This window comes from Dreissena polymorpha, chromosome 15 (genome assembly GCF_020536995.1).
Source record: "Dreissena polymorpha isolate Duluth1 chromosome 15, UMN_Dpol_1.0, whole genome shotgun sequence".
Taxonomy (NCBI): Eukaryota; Metazoa; Mollusca; class Bivalvia; order Myida; family Dreissenidae; genus Dreissena; species Dreissena polymorpha.
In genome coordinates, this window is record NC_068369.1 from 32,379,127 (window position 1) to 32,390,928 (window position 11,802).

Consider the following 11,802-nt stretch of genomic DNA (forward strand, 5'->3'; position numbering starts at 1 on the left):
GCCAAATTTAATGAAATAGACTTGAAAATGTTGTCCCCAGATACCAAGTAATAAAAAAATCAGCATTTTTATGTAGGGTTCTTCACACTGTAAAATTATTTGTGGCCAATAATAATAGATGAAATCAGCATTTTATGTAGGGTCTTCACACTGTAAAATTATTTGTGGCCAAATAAAAATAGATGAATCATATTATAGGCTTCAATGTTGCTTATACTACTATGACTACGGGTTCATACTATGCCATTTTTATAAATATCTATGCCAAATGTTAATGAAATAGACTTGAAAATGTGTGTCGCCAGGTACCAAGTAAAAAAAAAATCAGCATTTTTATGTGGGCTTCACACGTCGACACAGGTAACAAATAAAATAGAAAGAAAATTTTTTCCCAATAATAATAGATGAATGCATATTAGGCTCAATGTTGCTTATACTATGAAGACATGTTCATACAATGCATTTTTATTAATAGATGCCAAATTTAATGAAATAGAATTGAAAATGTGTGTCGCCAGGTACCAATTAAGAAAAAAATCAGCATTTTTATGTAGGGTCTTCACACATGGTAAATTATTGTGCCCAAATAATAATAGATGAATGCATATTAGGCTTCAATGTTGCTTATACTATGACTAATGGTTCATACGATGCCATTTTATAAATATCTATGCCAAATTTAATGAAATCGACTTGAAAATGTGTGTCGCCAGGTACCAAATAAGAAAAAAATCAGCAATTTTATGTAGGATCTTCACACGGTAAAATTGTTTGTGCCCAAATAATAATACATGTAGATGAATGCATATTAGGCTTCAATGTTGCTTATACTATGACTACTGGTTCATACGATGCCATTTTTTAAATATCTATGCCAAATTTAATGAAAAAGACTTGAAAATGTGTGTCGCCAGGTACCAAGTAAGAAAAAAATCAGCATTTTTATGTAGGGTCTTCACACAGTAAAATTATTTGTGCCCAAGTAATAATAGATGAATGCATATTAGGCTTCAATGTTGCTTAATACTATGACAACTAGTTCATACGATGCCAATTTTATAATATCTATGCCAAATTTAATGAAATAGACTTGAAAATGTGTGTCGCCATTGAAGTAAGAAAAAAATCAGCATTTTTATGTAGGGTCTTCACACAGTAAAATTATTTGTGCCCAAAATAATAATAGATAATGCATATTATAGGCTTTAATGTTGCTTATACTATGACTACTGGTTCATACGATGCCATTTTTATAAATATCTATGCCAAATTTAATGAAATAGACTTGAAAATGTGTGTCGCCAGGTACCAAGTAAGAAAAAATCAGCATTTTTATGTAGGGTCTTCACACAGTTAAAATTATTTGTGCCCAAATAATACCGTAATAGATGAATGCATATTAGGCTTCAATGTTGCTTATACTATGACTACTGGTTCATACGATGCCATTTTTATAAACATCTATGCCAAATCTAATGAAATAGACTTGAAAATGTGTGTCGCCAAGTACCAGATAAGAAAAAAATCAGCATTTTTATGTAGGATCTTCACACGGTAAAATTGTTTGTGCCCAAATAATAATACATGTAGATGAATGCGTATTAGGCTTCAATGTTGCTTATACTAAGACTACTGGTTCATACGATGCCATTTTTAAAAATATCTATGCCAAATTTAATGAAAAAGACTTGAAAATGTGTGTCGCCAGGTACCAAGTAAGAAAAAAATCAGCATTTTATGTAGGGTCTTCACACAGTAAAATTATTTGTGCCCATGTAATAATAGATGAATGCATATTAGGCTTCAATGTTGCTTATACTATGACTACTGGTTCATACGATGCCAATTTTATAAATATCTATGCCAAATTTAATGAAATAGACTTGAAAATGTGTGTCGCCAGGTACCAATTAAGAAAAAAATCAGCATTTTTATGTACGGTCTTCACACAGTAAAATTATTTGTGCCCAAATAATAATAGATGAATGCATATTAGGCTTCAATGTTGCTTATTCTATGACTACTGGTCCATACGATGCCAATTTTATAAATATCTATGCCAAATTTAATGAAATAGACTTGAAAATGTGTGTCGCCAGGTACCAAGTAAGAAAAAAATCTGCATTTTTTATGTAGGGTCTTCACACAGTAAAATTATTTGTGCCCAAATAATAATAGATTAATGCATATTAGGCTTCAATGTTGCTTATACTATGACTAATGGTTAATACAATACCATTTTTATAAATATCTATGCCAAATTTAATGAATAGACTTGAAAATGTGTGTCGCCAGGTACCAAGTAAGAAAAAAATCAGCATTTTATGTAGGGTCTTCACACGGTAAAATTATTTGTTCCCAAATAATAATAGATGAATGCATATTAGGCTTCAATGTTGCTTATACTATGAAGACATGTTCATGCAATGCCTATTTTTATTAATATATATGCCAAATTTAATGAAATAGAATTGAAAATGTGTGTCGCCAGGTACCAATTAAGAAAAATTCAGCATTTTTATGTAGGGTCTTCACACATGGTAAAATTATTTGTGCCCAAAATAATAATAGATGAATGCATATTAGGCTTCAATGTTGCTTATACTATGACTAATGGTTCATACGATGCCATTTTTATAAATATCTATGCCAAATTTAATGAAATCGACTTGAAAATGTGTGTCGCCAGGTACCAATAAGAAAAAAAATCAGCAATTTTATGTAGGATCTTCACACGGTAAAATTTGTTTGTGCCCAAATAATAATACATGTAGATGAATGCATATTAGGCTTCAATGTTGCTTATACTATGACTACTGGTTCATACGATGCCATTTTTTTAAAATATCTATGCCAAATTTAATGAAAAAGACTTGAAAATGTGTGTCGCCAGGTACCAAGTAAGAAAAAAATCAGCATTTTTATGTAGGGTCTTCACACAGTAAAATTATTTGTGCCCAAGTAATAATAGATGAATGCATATTAGGCTTCAATGTTGCTTATACTATGACTACTGGTTCATACGATGCCAATTTTATAAATATCTATGCCAAATTTAATGAAATAGACTTGAAAATGTGTGTCGCCATTGAAGTAAGAAAAAAATCAGCATTTTTATGTAGGGTCTTCACACAGTAAAATTATTTGTGCCCAAAATAATAATAGATGAATGCATATTATAGGCTTCAATGTTGCTTATAGTATGACTACTGGTTCATACGATGCCATTTTTAAAAATATCTATGCCAAATTTAATGAAATAGACTTGAAAATGTGTGTCGCCAGGGTACCAAGTAAGAAAAAAATCAGCATTTTATGTAGGGTCTTCACACAGTAAAATTATTTGTGCCCAAATAATAATAGATGAATGCATATTAGGCTTCAATGTTGCTTATACTATGACTAATGGTTCATACGATACCATTTTTATAAATATCTATGCCAAATCTAATGAAATAGACTTGAAAATGTGTGTCACCAGGTACCAAATAAGAAAAAAATCAGCATTTTTATATAGGGTCTTCACACAGTAGAATTATTTGTGCCCAAGTAATAATAGATGAATGCATATTAGGCTTCAATGTTGCTTATACTATGACTACTGGTTCATACGATGCCAATTTCATAAATATCTATGCCAAATTTAATGAAATAGAATTGAAAATGTGTGTCGCAAGGTACCAAGTCAGAAAAAAATAGCATTTTTATGTAGGGTCTTCACACAGTAAAATTATTTGTGCCCAAATAAGAATAGATAAATGCATATTAGGCTTCAATGTTGCTTATACTATGACTTATGGTTCATACGATACCATTTTTATAAATATCTATGCCAAATTTAATGAAATAGACTTGAAAATGTGATTCGCCAGGTACCAAGTAAGAAAAAAAAAAACGCATTTTTATGTAGGGTCTTCACACGGGTAAAATTATTTGTTCCCAAATAATAATAGATGAATGCATATTAGGCTTCAATGTTGCTTATACTATGACGATATGTTCATACAATGCCATTTTTAAAAATATCTATGCCATATTTAATGAAATAGAATTAAAAATGTGTGTCGCCAGGTACCAAGTAAGAAAAAAATCAGCATTTATATGTATGGTCTTCACATGGTAAAATTATTTGTGCCAAAATAATAACAGATGAATGCATATTAGGCTTCAATGTTGCTTATACTATGACTACTGGTTCATACAATGCCATTTTTACAAATATCTATGCCAAATTTAATGAAATAGACTTGAAAATGTGTGTCGCCAGGTACCAAGTAAGAAAAAATCAGCATTTTTATGTAGGGTCATCACACGGTAAAATTATTTGTGCCCAAATAATAATAGATGAATGCATATTAGGCTTCAATGTTGCTTATACTATGACTACTGGTTCATACGATGCCAGTTTTATAAATATCTATGCCAAATTTAATGAAATAGACTTGAAAATGTGTGTCGCCAGGTACCAAATAAGAAAAAAATCAGCATTTTTATGTAGGATCTTCACACGGTAAAATTGTTTGTGCCCAAATAATAATACATGTAGATGAATGCATATTAGGCTTCAATGTTGCTTATACTATGACTACTTGTTCATACGATGCCATTTTTATAAATATCTATGCCAAATTTAATGAAAAAGACTTGAAAATGTGTGTCGCCAGGTACCAAGTAAGAAAAAAATCAGCATTTTTATGTAGGGTCTTCACACAGTAAAATTATTTGTGCCCAATTAATAATAGATGAATGCATATTAGGCTTCAATGTTGCTTATACTATGACTACTGGTTCATACGATGCCAATTTTATAAATATCTATGCCAAATTTAATGAAATAGACTTGAAAATGTGTGTCGCCAGGTACCAAGTAAGAAAAAAATCAGCATTTTTATGTAGGGTCTTCACACAGTAAAATTATTTGTGCCCAAATAATAATAGATAAATGCATATTAGGCTTCAATGCAGGGTTGGCATATTGACCGGTCAATTGAGTATTGACCGGGCCGGCGGTCAATACCTGGTTAAAACCGGTCAATACTGGTCATTACTGGTCGATTGAAAATTGAAGCATTTAAACATTACAAAGGAGCCATTTTATATAAAATCAATAATTATTCTGTAATTGATAAACTTTTTTCTGAGTTATTTATTTTAAAAAAATCTTCAAAGCTGTTAAAAGTTACTTCTTAATTATTATGGAAACAGCCTCAAATACATAAGGACTAAGGCAATATCTTTATCTCAGTGTATCACATATGTTACTAATTAGCCGGATTTTACATAAATTCCAGGTTGATAAACACAACAAGGTAAGGTACCTTGTAGTCGGTGAGATATAATAATAATACAGTTAGTAAGGCTCGTACCCTGGGTACGGTAAATATACTAAAACGTACGCGGAAATTTTAACACTAAATCGGTTGTTGTCGGCTATTTTGTAAAAATTAATTATGTTTACATTTATGTCAATTTTCTGTTAAATGGCATTTATATTATCAAAACTCATTGTTAAAATCAATAATGTGATTTAATTTTAAATCTTAAATTGTTTAAAGTCGCGTCATTGTATGACGTCGTCAAGTATAATATTTTCCGCGACATCGCACGTTCACTTTTTACCGTCATAGATTTTTTTAAAGAAACATTATTTGGTTACCAAGGTCAGTTAAATGGGGAACACCATATTCGGTATTTATATTATGTTTTAACAATTAATTAATGCTGTGTAATAAATATTGTTTAAGATATTTCTATATTTATTGAAAATGTTTCAAAATGTTATTTATGAAACATCTTATTCTAATGAGTGTATGCTATTATATTATACTTTGAAAAGCATATCTGTTGTACTATAATCTTATTATTCATTTATTACTGTTAATTTCATTTATTGTAGAGAATCGTCAATGTTACATCTAGTCGCCAAGGCTTGTTGTCAGTGTTAGTCTTAAATGCTTGTGATCATTGTCGTCGATGTTAGTCGTCAATCCGTATCGTCATTATACATGAAGGAAATAAAAGCAGAAACAGAGACGTATTCTTGATTACTTGCTTATTCCTACGGCGTCCTCTCAACACTCATACTAAAAAGCATGTTGATGCAGATTTTTTAAAAGAGAAGTTTGTTTAAGGTAAACAATATTGTTTTACGTTAATCGGTAGCATGTTTAACGACATCGGATTTTTGGCGGATATACAACTCGGATACAATCTAATATTTGCGGGTATGTTTAAGTTTATTTACCGTACCCAGGGTACATGTAAGTAAAATTAAGAGTACCCGGGGTACATGTACCGGTAATTAGTACCCGAGCCGAGAATGATCAATCGAGCCTTAGTAAGTGAGTGATGGTGTATGGGATAACATGCACTGAGGGTGTATATTTTTCACGAACAAGTCAATTGAAGGTGTTAGAGATGCATTGATCCATAAGATTTAAAAGGGTAATTAACCACGGGCTTATTAAAATTAAAATGATGACATTACATTGTACCGGCTGTTTATTGTTGTATACTGTAAGCTTGCAATATTTTAAATAATGTAAACAACTTACCTTGTATTAAGTTGGCACATTGTTGTCAGGTGTAGAAACTTTTTATACTTATTTCTGTTTAGTTGCACTGGCTGAACCAAAAGAATTATGTAGTCGTTTCTAAATAATCACGAAACAACCTACTAATGCATATATGCTTGCCAGTTACTGAGTTTGTGCATTTCCATTCATTATCGGCCTTGGCAAACAGCGTAGAATCAGAGACGCCGTTTGATGTCTGCTATTTCGTTACACTGAAGATTTTCATATCCGCGGGTGTTTTTATGTCAAATGTTATGGTTTTTCAATAGATCGTATACTTATCTACAAAACAGCGAATGAGCATTCACTTTACATCATTTCTGATGATCTTATTTTGTAAATAATTTCTGAGCGTTAATTCCTACGTTGCTATGTCGTCAGCCATTTTGACGGTTGCTTTGTTTACTTTCGGTTTCCACTACAAACGAAATTAATTGATTTGCTGCTTGCGTTTTTTATTGATTAAATAATAAATTATTAAACCCTAATAATGTAATTGTCTGAATATCATTTATATTCAAGATATTATCGGATAAATAGAATACCATTCTAATACCAGTGTGTACTTACATTTATCTCGGAAAGCCTAGCCGTGTAAACCTTTCTTTAACTCGTCGCACTCAATACGTTGAATAACACATAGATTTATGTCATGTTCATTAAAAAACCACAATGTGCACAAAAGACATGCATGTGTACTACCGATTGATATTCAAACACAATTATTACGCCTTTGTTTATCGATTAAACGCCTAACTGAATTAATAACGCGTAACGTCAGTTTCTTTGTTTCGTAGCAAGATGGAAGCTAGCCTAAGCGCTTTTCATGACGTCACGCGCGCGTGCCCTTTCCCATAAAAATATTTAAACGCAAAATACTCGAAAACTTGATTTTTCCCAGGTATAACGCCTACGCCAACAGGTAGATCGCATTCTTCTCCATATACATGTCAAATTTCAGCAAAATTAACCGACCAGTTTTCAAGCGCCTCAAATCGCAGTGATTTGCCTCAGCTTAACGAAACTTAGCCCCCTTTATCATTCGTTCGATTGAACGTCATCAATGATGACGTCCAATACATCACTCATTCCATACTAGAGTTGCGACACCTTAAGGGTTTCGCGGGATGGAATGAGTGGAGATTTCATATCAAATTGAAAATCGATTATTTCAAAATAAAAAATTGGTACGAAAAAATATGTGGGCAGTGGGTACGAAAAAAAAAAAAAATGGGTACAAAAACAAATTTGAGTACGAAAAAAAAGGGTACAAACAAAATAAAGGTACAAAAAACTATTTGGGTACGAATAAAAAATTAGGTACGAACAAATTTGTGTACGAAAAAAATTTGAGTACGAACAAATGGGTACGAAAAAATTTGGGTACGTACAAATTTGTGTACGAAAAAATAATGGTTACGAACATAATATGGGCAGGAAAAAAAACTATTTTGGTTACGAAAACAAATTAGAGTACGAAAAAATAAAGGAACCCAAAAAACTTAGGGTACGAAAACTATTTGGGTACGAAAAAAATGGGTACAAATAAAAATTTGGGTACAAAAAAATCTGGGTACGAAACAAATTTGGGTACTAAAAAAATGGGTACGAATTTTTTTATTTTGGTACGAAAAAAATGGGTATGAAAAAAAATGGGTACGAACAAATTTGGGTACGAAAAAGATTGGTACGAAAAAAAAAATGGGTACAAACAAATTTGGGTTTGAAAAACATATGAGTACGAAAAAAATGGGTACGAAAAAAAATTGGGTACGAAAACAATTGGGAACAAAAAACATTTGGGTACGAAAAAAATGGGTACGAAAAAAAAATTGTTACGAAAAAAATTTGGTACGAAAAAAAATTTAGGTACGAAAAAAATGGGTACAAAAAAAAATGGGCACGAAAAAAAAGGGATACCAAAAAAATTGGGTACCAAAAAAATTGGATACGAAAAATTTGGGTACGAAAAACATTTGGGTACGAAAATAATGTGTACACATTTTTTTTAGGTACGAACAAATTTGGGTACGAAAAACATTTGGGTACGACAAAATGATTACGAAAATCGAAAAATTGGGGTATGAAAAATCTAATTTGAATTGTCTAGCCCGTTAATTGTCTCCTGAGGGTGAATTGTCTTGGTGTTGCTATTAAAGCTACATGTACTTCCGGCCAAGCCACGTGTTTATAGCGATTGCGCAATAAAAAACACCACTTTTTCGTGATTTAATCAAAAACTAGATTTTTCCCAGTTATAACGAATACGCCAACAGGTAGATCGCGTTATATGTACAGTTAATGGAAAATTTCATAGGGCCATACATTGTAACTCTGTGAAAAATCATCTGACCAGAACCGGCTGATAATATGCATGTCTCCTCTTGGTAGTGAAGCTTCCCATTAAGTTTAATTGAATTCCAGTCATTAGTTGCTGAAAAATAGCCCAGACAAAAATTGTGCACGGACGGACAGACGAAGCGGCGACTATATGCTCCCCCCTTAAAAAATTTGGGGAGAGCATAATAAAGAAGTTGTGGCAATTTAAAGGTGGTACGCAAACTTTAAAATAGATTTATCAATTATATGCTTATTCTTAGTGAAAAAAAGGCCATAATTGTTACAAAATGCTTGATACAGTTATCTGCTTTTGTTTATACATTGGGGTCATGTTGGTTAAGAAGCAAAATACATGTATGAAAGCAATATGTCAAGGGACATAGGAAATATATTCGAGGTGGTACGCAAACATTCCAATGCGCGCACCTACGCCGGGGTGAGTAGGATAGGTCCACTATATATATTTTATATATAATAGTCGAGCTAAAAAGTAAATATACTATAAACAAATAGCTTACCTCAATCACAATTTTAATGCAATGCAGTTAAACAATAAAGTTACAATGATATGCCAGGGATTGAAACTAACTTTTTACTATTGTGGGCAACCATCTTATTATTTTGGTTGCCCAGATAAAGAATAATGAGCCCAGAAATATGAACATGTGAATATTATTATACATTTTTTTAATAAAATAATAGATAATTATATACATTTGCTGACAAAACACATGTTCAATGCATGATGTATTATTATGAGCCTGAATTGAATCATGTCCTATTCCTAAATAATGAATATTATTTAACTAGTATTGATCCATGGTGATCAATTGTTTTTCAATTTTATTGCACTGAATTGTTTTAAGATTAAAAAAAAACAACAAGTTTACCAACTTTTGAAATTGAGTTGCCCAGGCCAAAATCTACTTGCCCCGGGCTAATGGGAAACCACTTATTTCCATCCCTGTATGCTCTTCATTTTCTGTTCTTCCATCCCATTCTCAAAATTAATTATAAAGCACAATATTTTTTAATAACATTTGTATGAATTACTAACCATTATCACCCAAAACACAATTTTACAATGCTGTAATCGTGTCGTAAAGATTTAGTTTACTTTTATCAGTGTTCTCTTTAAATACCGGCAGCCAGCGATTCTGCCGGTTACATTTACTCTTACATTTACATGACGGCTACTTTTCCCAAATATATCAAGTAAATGTAATAAATGCTTTTGTTTTACTGCATAGTTGCCGGCCATAAAATGTATAACTGGCTTCTCAATTTTTTCTGGAAAACACTGAATTATGCATGACAAACACACAATACTTAAAATCTTAGATTCGTTTTTAAAATAAATTGACACTTCCAGCTTGTCGCAATTAAAATCCAAAGATTCAAATAATTTTCCACGAGGTACGTCAACAATTGCATAATCAAATGAATGAAAAATAAAAGTAAAGAAAGCCGGATTTTACATAAATTCCAGGTTGATAAACACAACAAGGAAAAGGTAACTTGTAGTCAGTGAGATATAATAATAATACAGTTAGTAAGGCTCGTACCCTGGGTACGGTAAATATACTAAAACGTACCCGGGAATTTTAACACTAAATCGGTTGTTGTCGGGTATTTTGTAAAAATTAATTATGTTTACATTTATGTCAATTTTCTGTTCAATGGCATTTATATAATCAAAACTCATTGTTAAAATCAATAATGTGATTTAATTTTAAATCTTAAATTGTTTAAAGTCACGTCATTGTATGACGTCGTCAAGTATATTATTTTCCACGACATCGCACGTTCACTTTTTACCGTCATAGATTTTTAAAAAAAAACATTATTTGGTTTGCAAGGTCCGTGAAATGGGGAACACCATATTCGGTATTTATTTTATGTTTTAACAATTAATTCATGCTGTGTAATAAATATTGTATAAGATATTTCGATATTGATTGAAAATGTTTCAAATTGTTATTTATGAAACCTCTTATTCTAATGAGTGTATGCTATTATATTATACTTTGAAAAGCATATCTGTTGTACTATAATCTTATTATTCATTTTTTATTGTTAATTTCATTTATTGTAAAGAATCGTCAATGTTACATCTAGTCGCCAATGCTTGTTGTCAGTGTTAGTCGTAAATGCTCGTGATCATTGTCGTCAATGATAGTCGTCAATCCTTATCGTCATTATTCATGAAGGAAATAAAAGCAGCAACAGAGACGTATTCTTGATTACTTGCTTATTCCTACGGCGTCCTCTCAACACTCAAACTAAAAAGCATGTTGATGCAGATTTTTTAAAACAGAAGGTTGTTTAAGGTAAACAATATTGTTTTACGTTATCGGTAGCATGTTTAACGACATTGGATTTTTGGCGGATATACAACTCGAATACAATCTAATATTTGCGGGTATGTTTAAGTTTATTTACCGTACCCGGGGAACATGTAAGTAAAGTTAAGAGTACCCGGGGTACATGTACCGGTAAGTAGTACCCGAGCTGAGAATGACCAATCGAGCCTTAGTAAGTGAGTAATGGTGTATGGGATAGCATGCACTGAGGGTGTATATTTTTCATGAACAAGTCAATTGAAGGTGTTAGAGATGCATTGATCCATAACATTAAAAAGGGTAATTAACCAAGGGCTTATTAAAATTAAAACGATGACATTTCATTGTACCAGCTGTTTATTGTTGAGTACTGTAAGCTTGCAATATTTTAAATAATGTAAACAACTTACCTTGTATTAAGTTGGCACATTGTTGTCAGGTGTAGAAACTTTTTATACTTATTTCTGTTAAGTTGCACTGGCAGAACCAAAAGAATTATGTAGTCGTTTCTGAATAATCACGAAACAACCTACTAATGCATATAT